Source organism: Phyllobates terribilis, unplaced genomic scaffold (genome assembly GCF_046119375.1).
Source record: "Phyllobates terribilis strain yellow unplaced genomic scaffold, ASM4611937v1 Scaffold_15__1_contigs__length_34870131, whole genome shotgun sequence".
Lineage (NCBI taxonomy): Eukaryota > Metazoa > Chordata > Amphibia > Anura > Dendrobatidae > Phyllobates > Phyllobates terribilis.
Window position 1 is genome coordinate 4,722,410 of NW_027362775.1, and position 21,361 is coordinate 4,743,770.

General features: G+C 42.4%; 1 long non-coding RNA gene across 4 annotated transcripts in view; it reads right to left on the reverse strand.

Moving 5' to 3' along the window:
* Positions 1-17,408: 17,408 nt before the first annotated feature.
* Positions 17,409-21,361, reverse strand: part of LOC141175993 (uncharacterized) — a 69,855-nt gene continuing 65,902 nt past the window's right edge. For 2 of the 4 annotated variants that reach the window (XR_012253083.1, XR_012253082.1), the window contains 3 exons: positions 21,051-21,175; positions 20,539-20,726; positions 17,410-17,984 (listed from right to left, as the gene is read on the reverse strand). This is a non-coding gene — a long non-coding RNA (uncharacterized lncRNA). Of the gene's footprint in view, positions 17,985-20,538; positions 20,727-21,050; positions 21,176-21,361 lie in introns of all 4 variants that reach the window. The other 2 variants (XR_012253081.1, XR_012253080.1) reach the window with 2 other exon arrangements.

The following is a 21,361-nucleotide window of genomic DNA, read 5'->3' on the forward strand; positions in this document are numbered from 1 at the left end:
TTCATCCAGAGACTGCCTCGGTCACTTGCCGTGACCTCCAGCCCGTTCACTCTGAGACTGTCCCGTTCTCCAGCCGTGACCACCAGCCCGTCCATCCAGAGACTGCCTCGGTCACTTGCCGTGACCTCCAGCCCGTTCACTCAGAGACTGTCCTGTTCACCTGCTGTGACTTCCAGCCCGTCTTCCCTGGTCGCCACCCGCTCCCTTACAAGGACCGCCCCCTTGTATAGAAGCTCAGAGGTTCCGCCTCCCAGACCCGTTACATATAGTAGTTGAAAATATTCAAGTTTCCACCTAATGAAGTTATAAAGATATATTTCTACATTATGAAATGGTATTCCTATTTATGGAGAGAATTGAACTATAATGTATTCCTAATTATCGCCTGAGATTGGGAAGGGGGTGGGGACCTGAGGAAGGTTCCTCCTCTGACCTCTTAATCTCACTCCATGGATGAACCTAGGCATAGGGAATTCCATGGAAGGGTGTTTGGGTTATGCATTAATATCTTATCTCTCCGTTCATTTATGGACATAGGAATTACCGTATGGATACTGTTATTATAATATAAATAAATTGAGAAATTATGAATAGGATGGTGTCCCTGATAATGAAAAGTGGGCACGTTCTTGCAGTTAATAGAGGATAGGATTAATTATTTGAGTGCACATTTTGTTTATATTTGAAAATAATCTTCTGGTGGAGTTTGCCAATTAAAAAGATAGCGACCGTAGTGTTAGAAGTGTAAAGCGCTTGCCCGGTGATGTCACGATATGGGCGGACTAGGTTTGCCCTGGTCATGTGACAAAACAATGTGGGTCCCATGGGAGACATGCGCAGATTGGATTCTGAGACGCCGAGAACAGCGTGGAGGAAGTAGGAAGTATGTTTATGCATGATTGCTGCGGGGGTGAGTCGCACCCTCATATGTATTATTTACAATGTACACCTGGCACTAATAATTATCAATCAAAGCACTTGTCACTTTATGAGAGTTATGGATCATGATATTGATGATAATAATGTATCTGTTTAAAATTTATCACTATGTATGTAATTTTAATATTATTTTGAGATACGCACTTTTGCATTTTCTTTGTGAAATCATGGTTTTGTATAAATTAATTGTAATTATGGAATCACTGTTTGTAACTATATATATTGCACCATATGCATTTGAACTCTGCTTGAAAAAGGTTCTGTGAACCGAAACGTTGCTTCTTGGGCTCATTAAAGTCCATTTTTTCTAAAGAATTTTTGGAGTGCTGCCTTTTGATATACTTTCCATTGATATGCAACCGTTTGGACAGACTGTTTGGAGGCCTGGCACCTACTAGTGAGTAATGATTAAATGGTGCTGTCTTTTCATATATATATATATATATATATATATATACATAGTACAGACCAAAAGTTTGAACACACCTTCTCATTTAAAGATTTTTCTGTATTTTCATGACTTTGAAAATTGTACATTCACACTGAAGGCATCAAAACTATGAATTAAAACATGTGGAATTATATACTTAACAAAAAAGTGTCAAACAACTGAAAATATGTCTTATATTCTAGGTTCTTCAAAGTAGCCACCTTTTGCTTTGATGACTGCTTTGCACACTCTTGGCATTCTCTTGATGAGCTTCAAGAGGTTGTCTAGATTTAAAAATCTTTAAATGAGGTGTGTCCAAACTTTTGGTCTGTACTGTATATATATATATATATATATATATATATATATATATATATATAATATACACACACATACACACTTGCATATTTTATTTATATAAGTAAATATAAAAATCTATATATATGTAACTATTTATATATTGTGACAGGATTAGAGAATAAGTTCAAGCGATCACCGTCCCCTGGACCAGACATGTGCTTCAGGTATTCCAAGGCACAATTCACACCAGGCAGGTTTGGTACTACTGGTTACAACCAATTTTACAAAGTCCTGACTCACCAGAGCTCGGCCTCGTTCACAGCTCTTAACCCAAACAATTGCTTTACTCACAGCAGTTTTCCCAGGAGCAGAGAGAGCCTCTTCTTGTGGACTCTCAGCCCTATTATATCAGACCTGAACATTGCAGGTGATTAGCCAGAAAATACACTGTTCACATGAGCGGATCGAAGGTGACATGCACACACCACACGTTTCCCCCCTCATGTTACATATCCTCCCATCTGTTTCTACCTCAGCGCCGGAATATTCTTAGCTCTTAAATCATTAAACCAAAACTAGGACCCTGGACAGGGCACCTGTATTGGCCAGCTGACGTCCGGGTCTATGCTCTACAGAAAAACTAAAATATTTTATTACGTTTCTATGATCTGGGATCTCAGAAAACATATCCCTATTGTCAGGGCCGGCTCCAGGTTTTTCTGTGCCCTGGGCAAAAGAGTCTCAGTGGGCCCCCTTAACACATACCATGATTCATATATATATATATATATATATATATATATAGTACAATGCAAAGATTTCACTTCTTACATTACATGAGATATATCTATTGTAAATTCTACAAAAGCTCAAAAAACGGAGAATTGCTCCACACAGGATACTGGCCCCCATAAAATGCTCCATACAGAATACTGGCCCCCATATAAAGCTGCATACGGAATACTGACCCCCATATAACGCTCCATATGGAATACTGGCCCCCACATAACAATCCATACAGAATACTGGCCCCCATATACCGCTCCATACAGGATATTGGCCCCCATATAACGGTCCGTACAGGATATTGGTCCCCTTATAATGCTCTATACAGGATACTGGCCCCCTTATAACGCTCTATACAGGATACTGGCCCCCATATAATGCTCCATGCAGGCTGTTCCCCCCCACATAATGCCCTATGCAGGCTGTTCTCCCCTTATAATGCCCCATGCAGGATGTCCCTTTCCCCCAATATAATGCCCCATGCAGGATGTCCCTTCCCCCCCCATATAATGCCCCATGCAGGATGTCCCTTTCCCCCATATAATGCCCCATGCAGGATGTCCCTTCCCCCCTCCCATATAATGCCCCATGCAGGATGTCCCTCTCCCCCACCATATAATGCCCCATGCAGGATGTCTCCTCTCCAGCCCATATAATGCCCCATGCAGGATGTCCCTTTCCCCCCATATAATGCCCCATGCAGGATGTCCCTTTCCCCCCATATAATGCCCCATGCAGGATATCCCTCTTCCCCACCATATAATGCCCCATGCAGGATGTTATCTCCCATCTTTATAATGCCCCATGCAGGATGTCTCCCTCCCTATATAATGCCCCATGCAGGATGTCTCCCCCCCTCTTTATAATGCCCCATGCAGGATGTCTCCTCCCCTATATAATGCCCCATGCAGGATGTCTCCCCACCTCTTTATAATGCCCCAAGCAGGATGTCTCCCCCCCTATATAATGCCCCATGCAGGATGTCCCTTCCCCCCTCCCATATAATGCCCCATGCAGGATGTCCCTCTCCCCCACCATATAATGCCCCATGCAGGATGTCTCCTCTCCAGCCCATATAATGCCCCATGCAGGATGTCCCTTTCCCCCCATATAATGCCCCATGCAGGATGTCCCTTTCCCCCCATATAATGCCCCATGCAGGATATCCCTCTTCCCCACCATATAATGCCCCATGCAGGATGTTATCTCCCATCTTTATAATGCCCCATGCAGGATGTCTCCCTCCCTATATAATGCCCCATGCAGGATGTCTCCCCCCCTCTTTATAATGCCCCATGCAGGATGTCTCCTCCCCTATATAATGCCCCATGCAGGATGTCTCCCCACCTCTTTATAATGCCCCAAGCAGGATGTCTCCCCCCCTATATAATGCCCCATGCAGGATGTCCCTTCCCCCCTCCCATATAATGCCCCATGCAGGATGTCCCTCTCCCCCACCATATAATGCCCCATGCAGGATGTCTCCTCTCCAGCCCATATAATGCCCCATGCAGGATGTCCCTTTCCCCCCATATAATGCCCCATGCAGGATGTCCCTTTCCCCCCATATAATGCCCCATGCAGGATATCCCTCTTCCCCACCATATAATGCCCCATGCAGGATGTTATCTCCCATCTTTATAATGCCCCATGCAGGATGTCTCCCTCCCTATATAATGCCCCATGCAGGATGTCTCCCCCCCTCTTTATAATGCCCCATGCAGGATGTCTCCTCCCCTATATAATGCCCCATGCAGGATGTCTCCCCACCTCTTTATAATGCCCCAAGCAGGATGTCTCCCCCCCTATATAATGCCCCATGCAGGATGTCACCCCCCTCTTTATAATGCCCCATGCAGGATGTCACCCCCCCATATAATGCCCCATGCAGGATGTCACCCCCCCCCCCCCCCATATAATGCCCCATGCCTCCATACATTAAAAAAAAATAAAATACTCACCCTCACCTCACTCCTCCTCACCTGCTGCCGCTGCTCAGGTCCGGACTCCAGCATTGCTGGCGTCTTCCCGCTCTGCGCTGCCTGTGATGGTTCAGGGGAGGGCGCGGTGGAAAGACGTCACCACGCCCTCTGACCTGAGATGTCACAGGGAGCGCAGAGCGGGAAGACAGCGGAGCTGCGGAGGCATGGGGAGAGGTAAGTATCCGGCTGCCGGGGCCCTGAGCAAGTGGGGGAGAAGGGCGGGCGCTGGCACCGCTCTCCTTCGCCCATAGCCCGGCGGGGTGCCCGACCGCAACAGGGCCCCCTCGCCTGCTCAGGGCCCTGGCACTTGCCCGGGTGCTGACGCCGGCCCTGCCTATTGTTCTGTACAGACTCCTGTACTTCTAGTACCTGAGCACCTGACATGTCTGACATTTTTACCTCAGATCAAGCTGCGTTTTACAGTATCAGCAAAAGATATGCGATTTTAGAAATTTCACTCATATGCTTGATTTTTTTTCCTGACTGAATTTGACAAATGCAGCGTTTTTAAAATCCACAGCGTGTCAATTCTCTCAGTGTTTTTGTAGCTTGTTTTTTACAAAGAAATGAAAGGGTGAAAAAATACTGTAAAAAATGCAAGTTTTTTCACAGTGTTTTGGCAGCGGTTGTGGTGAATAAAACTAACTTTATTAAAAATGTACTGTATTAACAAAAATATTAATCAGCAAAATATAGCTGTGCAAACACAAAATAATAATCCCCTACAACTAGAATGCACAACAGACAATAATAAAAAATCAAACAAGCTTTATTGAGTAAAATCGACAAACAAATAAGGAATAATACAGAATCCGACAGGTGATGTTATACGAGATAAAGTGCCAAAACAGAATATAGATAGATAGATGTACAAAATCATGGGAACATGTATAATATATTATGAGTAGCAAATGATGCTAAAGACTTGAGTAAACCCAAGAAAATGTATAAAGATAATTATCTAATATCTGGTGGGTACGTGCGGACACAATCACAAGATGTATGATATAAATATCAACAGCTCAAAAAGTGGAATTGTGAATAAGAGAAAAAAAGGGGGACTCTTCAAAATTTGCATACATCACAAAATTGTAAAAATAAATGATTGTGATATTTCCCATAGTAGTAAAGGAATAAAGTGACAGTGCTAGTAATAGTGCAAACGCGCGTTTCGCCTTGCTGGCTTTCCCTCGTTAAAGCCAGCAAGGCGAAACGCTCGTCGAGATACGCGGGGTTCAGTGCCTACACACTGGTGGTAAGAATGCCTATTTTACTGCTTTTTGCTTCTGCTCCCCTCCTTATTATATGAGGGATTGATTGCTCTAATTGTGGATACTATACCTTAATTGTTGAATTACTTTCCCTTTATTTATTCTTGCATATTTGCACTATTACTAGCACTGTCACTTTATTCCATTACTACTATGGGAAATATCACAATCATTTATTTTTACAATTTTGTGATGTATGCAAATTTTGAAGAGTCCCCCTTTTTTTCTCTTATTCACAATTCCACTTTTTGAGCTGTTGATATTTATATCATACATCTTGTGATTGTGTCCGCACGTACCCACCACATATTAGATAATTATCTTTATACATTTTCTTGGGTTTACTCAAGTCTTTAGCATCATTTGCTACTCATAATATATTATACATGTTCCCATGATTTTGTACATCTATCTATCTATTTTCTGTTTCGGCACTTTATCCCGTATAACATCACCTTTCGGATTCTGCATTATTATTATTCCTTATTTGTCGATTTTACTCAATAAAGCTTGTTTGATTTTTTATTATTGTCTGTTGTGCATTCTAGTTGTATGGGATTAAACATGTACTGTAGACAAAGCTCATATGTAATCCACACCCAAAAAAAGGCTACAAAAAAGTGACAAAAATGCAGGGAACATGAGGAAAACCAGGGGTTTTGAACACAGTGTTTTTACTGCCAAGACAAGTTTTTATTGTTGCAGTAAAAAACACAGAAAAACGCTATGTATGAGGGTCACTAACATGGGCCCTTCAAAGTTAAGCTTAAATAATATTCTAGATATGACTCTATTATACCAACTGAGCTAAACTGCAAGGGTCCCCGCAGGGCCTGACTGTCCATCTGGAAGTTCCAACAAATACCAGATGGGCCGGTGTGGACACTTGTTGACAGTATCCACTTTCTGAGGATGTGGATATCATTAACCATTAACAACTGAGGCGGAGCAGAGAGCCATGGACTCCCTGCTCTGCCACTTGCTCAGAAAAGCCGTAGACTGCTTATGTCTTATGAACTCAAAGAGGTCAGCACCACTTGAGGGACATCAGGCGATGCAATGACCTCACTTCAACATCTGCTGCACCTAGACTGTAGTGAGGAGGAGAATATCACCCCTCAGCGTGGGAGAGAGGGGGTGATAAGTATTAGCATATGTTTCTGGTTTCCCAGGACACAATTATTACATAAGAAGGCCCGGGGGGCATTATAAGGATACACAGGGCACCACTGTCATGAGACATTATTATTATTAGTCAGTACAGGGGACATTATTATTATAACGTAGCCCAGTGAATATAAGTATTATTATAAGGAAAAAGAGGACACCATTATTGATAGCAATAAATTTTGATTTTGTTCAAGTATTTGCAATTTGAGGAGATCTGAGTGGCTGCAAATCTATTTTTTTTTTAATTTGTCAAACTAGGTGAAAACATTGTCTCCTCTCGGTTACTGATAGAGACTAGATTACTCCACGTGCTCTCCTCACACACTGAGCAGCACTTATGTCCATAAAATGGCCGCTGGGGGAGGATCATGTGACCAGATCAGCCTATCGTATCAGCCTCCTGCAACAGACAAGCAGCTCTCCTATGTGAGGAGTTTTAGTATTGGAGGCTGAGGACAGGTCTGGTCACTGCTCCTCCACCAGCGGCCATTGTATGGACAGAATGCTGCTCAGTGTGTGAGGAAAGCTGCACTAATAAGTGTAAATGGCCGCCCCCTTTAATATACGCGCTTAGATATTTAAGGGGTGCAGTGAAAAATTTATATGTGAGCAAGTAAGGTTCAAATTTCGGTGTTAATTTCACTTAATATCATTGTGGCAGTGTAAAAAAAATGTTAATGCTCATTGATTAGTTGACGCCGACCCATGCACCAAAGAAGATGCCACATCTGTCGCTCACTAGATTGTTTTATGTTTAGGCTGCAGAAGAACTAGAAGAATCATTTGCAGGTCAAGTATGTAAATCTGCATGGTATAGCATTAGTACATGAAATTGGCCCACTAAGGGTCTTCTCTATGCAATTATAGCCTATTGTGAACTCCCATGCCCAATATATTTGAGTGTCGCTTGTACTATTTATTTGAGAAGCCTTATGAGTATAGTATGCCCTTATCAGAATGACAATGTTTGCAATAGGCATATAGATTGTATGATATGTCATGGAACACACTCAGCTGTAAAGTTCCAGGATTGACTGTGCATTGAAATCTAGGTGACAGCGGGGAGGCGGCTTCACTGTGTCCATGATCACATGATCCCGGTGCTGGTCACATGCTCTGACTGGGAGAATGGCGGCCAGGTGGTTCCGGCGTGTGGAACGCATACTGACTCTCCGGTCATGTGCTTCCTGTCACGTGTTTCCGGTGACCACGGAGATCCGGTTGTGCTTGGAGCGCATGGGGCGTGCAAGAGAGATGGTTGCATCTAGTTTGGAGTTGATTATTTGTGGTCCTCAAACAATCAACTCCATTCTAGCTGATTCACCATTGAGCTGTCTAGTTTGGAGTTGATTTTTTGAGGCCTCATTTTATCAGCTCCACTCTAGGCGGCTCAGTACTGAAGTGACTGGATCGGGGGGATATTTTGTGGTCCTCATTCCAGCATCTCCACTCTAGCTGATTCACTGGTGAGGTGACTGGATCGGAGTTGATCTTTTGATGATCTCTCTGCAGCTTCTCCATTCTAGACAGTTCAGTTTCTACACTGAAGTTCCTCAAAAAATCACCTCCAATGTCCAGAATGGAGCAGATTCCCGGATCCTCATAGCCTGCAATGTAGTGGAATTGGAATGTACACACATTGTAGATATATATCAGCCTTATAATTCTAATGATTTCATGTTTTTATTTTTTAAGTACTTGCTCAAACTGTTATATTTTTTACGTATTTCCAAAGGGCAAAATTTTATTTTTTTCATGATTAATCAAACTTGCATTTTATTATCGCTTTTTGTAATATAAGTAATCACACACAGCGCTGATCGTTCAGTTTTACGTGGGGAAAAACGTAACAAAGCGCAGCAAGAGAGTCCTCATAATTTACAACATTGTATTGGAGTGGATTTTTTGAGGACCTCATTTTTAGTAACTCCATTCTAGCTGATTCACTAGTGAGCCGTCTAGATCGGAGTGGGTATGTTGAGGATCTTCCTATAGCCTTCACTCTGTACAGTTTGGTGCTGAGGTGACTGGAATCGAGTTTTCTCAAAGAGTGAGCGCAGGCTCGCGGGGAGTAACGTAACAAAGCGCAGCAACACAGTCCTCATAATTTACAACATTGTATTGGAGTGGATTTTTTGAGGACCTCATTTGAGCAACTCCATTCTAGCTGATTCACTAGTGAGCCGTATAGATCGGAGTGGATTTTTTGAGGACCTCATTTTAGTAACTCCATTCTAGCTGATTCACTAGTGAGCCATCTAGATCGGAGTGGGTATTTTGAGGATCTCCCTGTAGCCTCCAAACTGTACTATTTGGTGCTGAGGTGACTGGAATCGAGTTTTTCAAAGAGTGAGCGGAGCTTCGCAGGGAGAAACATAACAGATCGCAGCAACAGAGTCCTCATAATTTACAACATTGTATTGGAGTGGATTTTTTGAGGACCTCATTTTAGCAACTCCATTCTAGCTGATTCACTAGTGAGCCGTATAGATCGGAGTGGATTTTTGAGGACCTCATTTGAGCAACTCCATTCTAGCTGATTCACTAGTGAGCCGTATCGATCGGAGTGGATTTTTGAGGACCTCATTTGAGCAACTCCATTCTATCTGATTCACTAGTGAGCAGTCTAGATCGGAGTGGATTTTTAGATGATCTCCCTGTAGCCTCTATTCTGTACAGTTCATTGCTGACCTGACTAGAATGGAGTTGCTGGAGCGATGTCCTCATAGAATCAAATCCAATCTAGACGCTCATGACTGAAACCTCCAGAATGGAGTTAATTCCAGGAGCTCCTCATAGATTCCAATCTCGTGGCATAGGAATTATAAATGTATGTATATATTGTCACTTTTTGTGACATACATAATTACACACAGCACTGATTGTTCAGTTTTGCCCAAATTTGACTTTTACTGTATTTCCACCAGTCCCAGCCACAGCAGCGACATTTCTGAAGAGTGGGCGGAGCTAGACAACATTTATGTGATCATTTCTGCCACATTTGTGATGTAAATTATGATAATGTCCACCCGCTCTTCAAAATACAGGTGCTGACCAGGACTGGTGGACAGACAAGAAAAGTAAAATTTTGTCAAACATGAACAATCAGAGCTTTGTGTAAGTTTTTAAACTATGAAAAGTGATAATATAAAAAAAAACACTTTTTTAATTTAACAAAAAAAAGCTTTCTACCTCTCACCTTTTATTAAATACTGACATGCAAAATTTGTTTCTTCATGAATTGTGGCTGTAATCTTGTATAATGTCTGCCAAGAAATAATAAAACACCCTGCAGCAACTCCAATCTATATTTTTTTTGTTTTCTTTTACATTTTAGCCCCTTTTTGTAATACAATCTTACTATTAGCGCCATATAGTAGTTTTGGCCAACATCTTGTAGTAATGTCCCCATCATGGTTCCTATATTGTGCTTATGTCCCCCATCATGGTCCGCATATTGTTTTATTGTCTCCCATCATGGCCATCTTGTAGAAATATCCTCTTACCTGGTCCCCTTTTTGTAGCAATCTCACCATTCGGCTCCCTATCTCACAGTAACGTGTCCCTTTCTGGTCCCCTTTTTGTAGTAATGTCTCTTTGCAGTAATGTCAAGATCCTGATCCTCATCTTCTAGTGCTGTTCCCATCCTGGTCCCCTGCAGACATTAGCTGCTGGCCTGTGATTGACCCACAGTTGGCATTGGTATAGCTGAGCAAAGAGCTTGTCTGTGCACGGCGCCTGCAATATGTTCCACTGAAAAAGTGCTGACGTGCCACAATCCTCAAGGTGTATGGTGCCTGCGGCCTGCATGAAGCAGCCTCTGTGGCCAAATGTTTGAGACCCCCACTCGAGTCTATAAAGCTACAGCTGCCAATCAAAATACAGGGTGCCATGATATACTGAGGGGCTGCGATTGGTTTGATTAGTTATTCTGTGATGACAGAGTCTCTTTACACCCTGAGTGATTTCAGACCAATCACCTATTCTGTGGAGAAGTGATAAAGATTTACAAGACATGTGTCTTTGGTTTCAGCAACAAAGCAACAATTGTGTAGTACAAAGTGAATAAGGAAAAATCCTTTATATTACTCAGCACCATGCATCATGGTTTCAGTATTGTCAGGAAACAGAAACCACAAATCATCCTGCACTGTAATAAAACTAAAGGAGGTGTGGACAAAATGGATGAAATGGTTGGAAAATATTCATGACAGAGGCAAACAAAATGTTGGTCTGTAGTAATTTTTTCAAATATGCTTGATGTATCAACCCTTAATTCCTAGTAGGAAGGACAGTAGACGCCTATTCTTCAAGTTCCTTTGCCATGAACTTGTAATGCTTCACATGATGCAGCGAAGCAACATAAAATGCTTGCCAAAGCAAACTAGAAAAGCTATCAAATGGTGTGGTATATTCCATTTTCAGGTAATTCCAGAGCCAGGAGAAAGAAAACAAAAGCGTGGTTTTATTTCTCCAACAAACAAAGACAGGAAAACTTGAGTGTTACTGTATCATTTGTGCAGAAAATATCTGTAAAGAACATTCTTCACAAAAGATAACATGTAACTTGTGTGGAAGATCAATAAAATTGAAAAGGAAAGGTTGGAAAATAAATGTAGCTGCAGCTAGTTTAGTGCAACATTTATATACCCTTGTTTGTGTGTTTTTCATGTCTTTGTTTGAAATTTGAAAAAAAAATCGTTAAAATGATAAAAAGGATTAATCACATAGAATGCGTAACCCGGGTCTTTTAGGCCCATGTACTTACTTTTTTGGTGTTTTCTGCAAACAATTATAATTACAACTAGATGGTGGCCCGATTCTAACGCATCGGGTATTCTAGAATACCGGGCGCAATCAGCAGAGCGTAACCCCTTAAGCCCCGGAGCATTTTTCGTTTTTGCATTTTCGTTTTTGCTCCCCTTGTTCCCAGAGCCATAGCGTTTTTATTTTTTGGTCAATATGGCCATGTGAGGGCTTATTTTTTGCGGGACGAGTTGTACTTTTCAACGCCATTACTAGTTTTATCATATCCTGTACGGGAAAACAGGAAAAAAATTCCAAGTGCGGTAAAATTGCAAAAAAAGTGCAATACCACAGTGGTTTTTTATTTATTTTTTTTACCATGTTCACTGAATGCTAAAACTGACCTGCCCTTCTTATTCTACAGGTCATTACGAGTTCATAGACACCAAACATGTATAGGTTCTTTTATATTTAAGTGGTGAAAAAAAATTCCAAAATTTGGTAAAAAAAAAAATAAAAAAATAGCGCCATTTTCTAAGACCCGTAGCGTCTCCATTTTTCGTGATCTGGGGCTGGTTGATGGCTTATTTTTTGCGTGCCAGGCTGACGTTTTTATTGATAACATTTGGGGTAGATCCGATGTTTTGATCGCCCGTTATTGCATTTTATTGCAATTTTGCGGCGACCAAAAAACGTAATTCTGGCGTTTAGAATTTTTTTCTCGCTACGCCGTTTACCGATCGGAATAATTCTTTTTTTATTTTGATAGATCGGGCGATTCTGAACGCGGCGATACCAAATATGTGTATGTGGGGTTTTTTTTTATATATTTTATTTTGAATGGGGCGAAAGGGGGGTGATTTAAACTTTTATATTTTTTTTTTTTTTTTTATATTTTTAAAAACTTTTTTTTTTTACTTTTTGCTTGCTTCAATAGTCTCCATAGGAGACTAGAAGCAGCAACTGTCCGATCGCTTCTGCTACATACAAGGGATCAGCAGATCCCCTGTATGCAGCAGAAATGGTCCTGTGCTATGAGCGCCGACCACTAGGTGGCGCTCATAGCGACAAGATCATGACAACCACAGGCGTCTGCTGCAGACCCTGGGTTGTCATGCACGCCCATCGGCGACCCGCGATCACGTGACGGGGTCGCCGGTGGGCGGGGCTTATGACGCGCTACCCGGAAGCGCGCGTTAAATGCTGCTGTCGGAGATTGACAGCAGCATTTAACTGGTTAACAGCCGCGGGTGGATCGCGATTCCACCCGCGGCTGTTGCGGGCACATGTCAGCTGTAAGAATCAGCTGACATGTGCTCGGTTCAGTGAGGGCTCAGCGCCGGAGCCCTCACTGAACCGGATGTACGCAGATATGCGTACTAATACGTCCCCGGTAGTTAAGGGGTTAAATTTGGCGCCAAAATCGCTGATTGGTCGCGGCCGGCAACCGCGACCAATCAGCAAAACGGTGTTTAAATTTGGCGCCAATATCGCTGATTGGTCACGGCTGGCGGTCGCGACCAATCAGCAGAGGGGTGTTTAATTTGGCGCCAATATCGCTGATTGGTCGCGGCCGGCAACCGCGACCAATCAGCAAAGGGGTGTTTCAATTTGGCGCCAATATCGCTGATTGGTCGCGGCCGGCAACCGCGACCAATCAGCAAAGGGGTGTTTCAATTTGGCGCCAATATCGCTGATTGGTCGCGGCCGGCGACCGCGACCAATCAGCAGTGTTGTTTAAATTTGGCGCCAATCTCGCTGATTGGTCGCGGCCGGCCGCAACCAATCAGCGAACCGTCCCTCCCTTCACATTTGCCGTCAGGAGATCAGCGGCCCAAGCAGCTGATCTCCCAACGGTAGCCGCATGGAGGTCAGCGGCGCCACCCGTCGGGGTACTTGTGCTGCCAGCAGCAGGGGAGATGAGCGGCAGCTTCGCCACTGACTTCAGTCCCGCAGATGAGCCGCTAACGGCCACCATCTTTCTCTGAAATCCCGCGTCGCTGATTGGCCGCGGCCGCACCAATCAGCGACGCGGGATTTCCTGGACAGACAGACAGACGGGATAAGACGATTATATATATTAGATGTTGTGCATTTTTCATATCTTACTTTGCAATTTTGAAATAAACGTGTAAAAGTTATTTATTTGAGTTCCTCCATATGATTTGTACAAGAGCCTAAAAGGCCCGGGTTATGTGAAAGTGTATATTTCAGACGTCACGCATTCTAGGGTTAATATATATTTGGAACGACAATACCCTTAATTTAATATAATCGGCCCCACATATCCCAACATTCAATATAATGGACCCCACATAGATTTAGCTATAATATAAAAAGCCCTACAAAACCCTCCATTTAAAACAATGGGCCCCACGTAGCCCTGCAATTATTATAATGGGCCCTGCATAGCCCTCCATTTAATATAATGAGCCTCACATGGCATTTCATGTAACAGGCTACAAATAGCCTTCCCTTTGTCATTGCAGTGACACCGGAGAACACCCTTTCCTATTGGCGTGCCACCGGAGCACAACTTTTCCCGTTGGCGTGCCACCAGAGCATCCCTTTCCCATTGGAGTGCCACCGGAGCACACCCTTTCCAGTTGACGTGCCACTGGAGCACCCCTTTCCCATTTTTTCACCTATATATGGCTATATGGACCCCTTGTGTTGAATGGAAGGATATGTGGGTCCTAATATATTATGAGAAAATCTTTGTGGAGCCCATAATATTAAATAGAGGGTTACATGGGGACCATTACATTATATATAAAGCTATGTGGTGCCCATTACATTAATTGAAGGGCTATGTGGGACCCATTATATTAAATTGAGGGCTATGTGGTGCCCATTACATTAAATGGAGGGCTTTGTGGGGCCCATTATATTAAATTAAAGGGTATATGGGGCTGTTACATTAAATTTACTGCCATGTGAGGCCCTTTATATTAAATGGAGAGCTATGTGGTACCCATTAAATTATGTGGAGGGCTATATGTGACCGCTTATATTAAATGCAGGGCAATGTGGGTCCCGTGATATTATATAGATGGCTATGTTATTGGGCCCATTATATTAAATGGAGGGTTATGTTGGACTCACTACATTAAATGTGGGGCCCAATACATTAAATTGAGAGCTATGTGGGGCACATTATATTAAATGAAGGGTTTTGTTGGGCCCATAATATATGTAAAGCTATGTGGTGCCCATTATAATAAATAGAAAGCTACAGTTGTGTTTAAAAGTGTACACACCCCGGCAGAATTTTTGCTTTCTTGGCCTTGTTTCAGAGAATATGAATGATAACAAAAAAACTTTTTCTCCACTCATGGTTATTGGTTGGGTGAAGCCATTTATTGTCAAACTACTGTGTTTTCTCTTTTTAAATCTTAATGACAACCAAAAACATCCAAATGACCCTGATCAAAAGTTCACATACCCTGGTGATTTGGCCACATGCACACAATTTGACACAAATGGGTTTGAATGGCTACTAAAGGTAACATCCTCACCTGTTACCTGTTTGCTTGTAATCAGAGTGTGTGCATAAAAGCTGAGTGAGTTTCTGGGATCTAGACAGACTCTTGCATCTCTCATCCAGCCACTGACATTTCTAAATTGTGAGTCATGGGGAAAGCAAAAAAATTGTCAACGGATCTACGGGAAAAAGCAGTTGAACTATATAGCACAGGAAAGGGATACAAACAAATATCAAAGGAATTGATAATGCCAGTCAGCAGCGTTCAAACTGTGATTAACAAATGGAAAATCAGGGGCTCTGTAAAAACCAAACCACAGTCAGGAAGACCAACAAAAATTTCGGCCACAATTGCCAGGAAAATAGTTCGGGATGCAAAGAAAAACCCACAAATAACATCAGCTGAAATTCAGGACTCTCTGAAAACTAGCAGTGTGGCTGTTTCAAGATGCAAAATAAGGAGGCACTTGAAGAAAAATGGGCTGCATGGTCGAGTCACCAGCAGAAAGTGATTACTGCGCAAATGCCACAAAGTATCTCGCCTACAATACGTCAAACAGTACAGAGACAAGCCTCAAAACTTCTGGAACAAGGTCATTTGGAGTGATGAGACCAAAATTGAACTTTTTGGCCACAACCATAAACGTTACATTTGGAGAGAGGTCAACAAGGCCTACGATGAAAGGAACACCATTCCTAAAGTAAAGCGCGGAGGTGGATCGCTGATGTTTTGGGGATGTGTGAGCTACAAAAGCACAGGAAACTTGGTAGAAGTTGAAGGAAAGATGAATGCAGCACGTTATCAGCAAATACTGGAGGCAAATTTGAACTCATCAGCCCGGAAGCTGCGCATGGGACATACTTGGACATTCTAACATGACAATGATCCAAAACACAAGGCCAAGTCGATCTGCCATTGGCTACAGCAGAACAAAGTGAAGATTCTGGAGTGGCCATCTCAGTCTCCTGACCTGAATATCATTGAGAAAATCTGGGGAGATCTCAAGCGCACAGTTCACGCTAGACAGCCCAGGAATTTACAGGAACTAGAGGCTTTTTGCCAAGAAGAATGGGCAGCTTTACCATCTGAGAAAATAAAGAACCTCATCCACATCTACCACAAAAGACTTTAAGCTGTCATTGTAGTTAGAGGGAGCAATACACGGTATTAAGAACTGGGGTATGTGAACTTTTGAGCAGGGTCATTTGGATGTTTTTGGTTGTCATTAAGATTTAAAAAGAGAAAACACAGTAGTTTGACAATAAATGGCTTCACCCAACCAATAACCATGAGTGAAGAAAAACATTTTTTGTTATCATTCATATTCTCGGAAACAAGGCCAAAAAAGGAAAAATTCTGCCGGGGTATGTGAACTTTTGAGCACAACTGTATACAGGTGCAGTAACCATACAAAAATAGCTAACATATTTACCAAAGGAATTAAAGTACATCGTGCATGTAAACAATCAAATTGTCCATAAAGTATTAGCCATATATGGTCCCCGCTAAAGAGATTGATGAACCAAAAGTAGTGGTACAGCAAGAGTACTTACTAGCGAGTGCCAAATAGTAGTGCCAGCCCCAACGTGCGTTTCGGTGTGTGCCTTCTTCCGGGTGTGCAGCATCATAAGCAGTGTGTCCCATAAATAAACATAAGGTACCAATAGCAGCAACCATAAAATAAAGAGTATTCATGAGGAACGAGTCGGCGGTAAGGATAGGACAGACCTGTGCCGATGTCATTGCAAGAACGCCGCCTCCCTAGTGTATCAGAATAGACGTGCAACCCAACACCATGCCCACTGAGGTCACATGAGCGGAGAGAAAGTAAGGGTAAACGTGCAGCCAAAAGCCACGCCCACGGAGGGTCACATAAACGGAAAGAAAGACTAAATGAGTGTGAAGCCTAAAGTCACGCCCACTAAAAGTCACATGAGCGGAGGAGCAGTCACTCAGAAGCACGCCACCCTTAATCGCAAATAGTGATGTAGGGGGAGAACGGGAGGAAGGCACGCGCATAGATGGAAAGTCACAGTTAGATATAAGAAAACCTGTCACAAAAGGTCAAAATAGAGAACAGCTCAGTGAGAGGTAAACCCAGACATATAGCACAACAGGGTACTAATTAGTATTAACTTTTACCAGACATGGAGAATATATAGTATTAACTTTTACCAAACATATCTAGGTATGACAGAAGGGGTTTAAAGCCTGGATATAAAAAAGAAGCATATATGTCAAATGACGACCTGTATGGTAAAGAATCAACAAAAAAAGTTTTATAAAATCTTAACATATACAATTTATACTATCTTAAGATATAGGTCAGGGAGAACCAGATAAGAAAGAAACAAAAAAGGGAAGGAAAACCCAAGTTGGAGATTGGGGGCCCCCTGGGGCATCAAGGACATGAATTCAACACAGGTGGCAACATGGTACCAATGATGCCAGTGATATGAGCCATGCCCTGATGTCATGGAGGAAACCCCAATAAGGATAAACAAGGAAAATGCCCCAGAAAGAGAAAAAGACATTGTAGCAAATACCCGGATCCAAAAGCTATTAAGAGTATGGATAAAGCTGAAAGACATACAGAAAAATGAACCTGCAGGTCATTTAAAAAATGAAGTTGGACAAGTCAATAACATTGGTTATATGCATATAATAAGAACATAGTATATATCCACATGAAACAAACTGATGTCCAGATGTAGTAGATATAGGCTGTTAAAGCCTAATTGTCCGCATCTTGTCTAGCGGTGCCTTCTCATCCTATTCTCTTATTTCTCCCCTTCAAAATGATGCCAGGAGGCATCCACATCCTCTTCAACATGGATAGAAGCAAGAGCCAATATCAAGGTACGGTAAGTATATACTAAAAGATGATAAATGGGACATTATTAGGATTGTAGCAACAAACACAATTAAAATAATTTTAGTTTAAAACATTATAAAAACATGATGCCAAAAATACGGCTGGAGGGGAAAAAGGGGAGGGAGATTAGAGAAATGGAGTAAAAGTCAAGGCCTCATTAAGGCCATGGGGATGTAACGTTTTCAAAGTCCAGATCCATCTTGATTCTTTTTGGGCCAGGAGTCGGCTGGTATTACCACCACGCAGGTTCAAATATATGTGGTCTATCTCCTTAACCCGAAGGATCACAAGCGTTATGGAGCTTAAAATGTTTAGGTATTGTCGTTAATAGATCCAAATTGTCTTCTGTAGCAGCTGCCATGATGTCCTGGACAAGTTCTCTCGCTCAAATTTTGAGCATCCTAGTTGTCATGCCTATATATATTAAGGAGCAGGGCCATGTAGCAAGATATATTACGCTATGTGTTGTACAGGTAATAGGGTATGTGATATCAAACTCCTTTCCAGTCGAAGAGAGAAACTTCTTAGTCTTTTCAATATTAAGGCAAGTTATACAGGAGCCGCATGGAGTGAAGCCCCAATTCCTCTTCTTATCGGTTGGTTTGATGTCAGTAATCCGTGACTGATTAGTCGGTGTATAATAGCTCCGAACCAAATGGTCCTGTAAATTTAAAGATCTACGTGCAGTGATAGATGGATTTGTAGGGAGGTATTGTTTAAGGGTGCGATCAGCCAATAGGATGAGCCAATGTTTTTTAAAAATGTCATACATCCTCTGCCATTGAGAATGGTATTGAGTCACCATTCTCACAGGATTGGCTTGCACCGATTGTCTCTTAGGATAGATTAATTGTTGACGAGTAGCATTTTTCGCTCGATTGTAGGCATACTTAATGCTTCTCTTACTGTACTCTCTATCCAAAAACCTCCCTTTCATTTCCTCTGCTCTCATTTCAAAGTCTTCAATGGTAGAACAAATCTGTCTGATTCTAAGAAACTGACTAATTGGAACTGATCTAACCACATGTCTTGGATGTGAAGAAGAGGTGTGCAAGACAGCACTGACGGCTGTCTCTTTCCGATAGACATCAGACTGTAAAATGCCAGATTCACCCCTTTTAATAGTCACATCCAAGAAATCAATCTTTTGATAATCGAATTTATACGTCAGTCTGATAATAAGTTCATTAGAATTCAGTTCTTGAAAAAAACTGAGTAGTTCTACAGATGTACCTCGCCAGATCAAAAATACATCATCAATGTACCGGGTCCAAAAAATGACCCGGTCCATTGATGAGCATCAATGTGATGAGAAGAGCTCCCTCTCCCACAGCCCCAGGAACAAGTTAGCATAAGGGTATGTGCACACGATGCAGAAATGAAGCAGAAAATTTCTGCATCATTTCTGCATCTCCCTGTCAGAAAAAACGCATGCAGATTGTGCATGCGTTTTTCCTGCAGAATACATGCGGATCCACATGCAGATTCACATGCGTTTCCGCATGCAGATTGACAAGCGCTTTCCAGGCGATTTTAGCATCACCTGGAAAGTGCTTGACAACTAGGTCACACTGTATAAATCCATGCAAACAGCATGGATTTATATAGTGTGACCCGAGAGAGTGTATATACTTACCTCCGATGGCCCCCGGTGTCCCGCTCACTCCGCTCTCCCTTGCCGGCAACTTTGAATTGAAAGACCTGCCGACGTCAGCGTCACGTGACCCGTCACATGACTCTGACGTCACTGCAGGTCCTACAACTCACTGCAAGTGCCGGGAAGCAAGCGGGAGCGCTGTGCGGGCCGACAGAAGGTAAGAATACATTTATTTTTTATTTTATTCTTTTTTTACAGCTTTTTTAATGGTACCTGGGTGTGGATGAGACTCTCCTCTCCTCCACACCCGGGTACCATCCGCACATTAGAACGCACCAATTACGCAAGTACAGATGCAGTCTTGCGGAATTGGCGCGTTCTAATGCAAGTCAATGGCGGCGAAATCGCCGCGTTTCCGCAAAATTAATTGACATGCTGCGGATTTTTGACCGCAGCGTTTACGCTGCGGAAAAATCCGCATCATAGGCACAGCACATGCGGATTTCCATTGGGGAACATTGCTTCCCTTCTACCATGCGTTTTTCATGCGTTTCCGCGGCGTTTACGCAACTGCAAAAACGCCGCGGAAACGCATGAAATACGCATCGTGTGAACTGAGCCTAAGAGGGCACACAGGCTGCCCCCATTGCTGTTCACTGGAGCTGCAGGAAGAAGGACCCATTGAAGACAAAAAAGTTTTTGGTGAGTACAAACTCCAACAGTGTTAGAATGAAGTCTCTCTCATCAAAGGTAAATTGAGACATGGAAAGGAAATGGGCAACGGCTCTCAGTCCATCACCATGGCGGATACTCGTATTTAATGACTACACATCACAAGTAACAAGAAGCATATCCTTGTCAATGTGAGTGGAGTCAATTTTTTGTAGATCAGATGTATCACGTAGATAGGAGGGAATTGTTTCCACCAAAGGTTTAAGAAATAATCCACATACTTACTGATCTCTGTGTGAGTCCTCCAATACCATCAATTATGGGTCTACCCAGAGTGGTCTTCATATCTTTATGGACCTTCCGTAACAAGTACAGCGTTGAAACAGATGGATCCTTCACCAATAATGTGTCATACAATTCCCTGGTGATAATGCCTCTCTCTATCCCAGCTAAAAGGATTTTGTTGAGTTGATCTTTGAAAGATAATAAGAGATTGAACGTCAGTTTTTTGTAACACTGATGGTCTTTAAGCATTTTATTTGCCTCTGCCTCATACATTTTAGTTGGCCACACCACAACGTTGCCACTCGTGTCAGCTGGTTTGAATATAACGTCTTTTATTGCTTTAAGACGTTTCAAACCGATGTGTTCAGACATTCTAAGGTTATCATTGTGTATATTGATAGGTATGCTATATAAATCCTCAGAAACCAGCTGAACAAAGATGTCAACGTTGGGGCATAGTGACAATGGTGGAAAAATTTTTGATTTTGGTCGTATGGATATTGGAACCTTACCTAAAGAAGGTATATTGTGTTCAGCCGCCAATCCCTCCAAAACTCTCAAAGCCTCCTGTTCCTCTGGCATTGGAAAATGCTTCTGTATATCTTCATTATGAAACAATTTTTTGAAAAGTAGAGTTCTGGCAAAAATGTATACGTCAAAGCTGTTAACTGATCAAGTCGCAGGATGGAGGTAGCATATAACAGGATGGGGGTGCACATAGCCCTCAATTTAATAAAATAGGTCCCACATAGCCAAACATTCAATATAATAGGCCCCTCATAGCTTTACATATAATATAAAGAGATCTTCAAAACCCTCCATT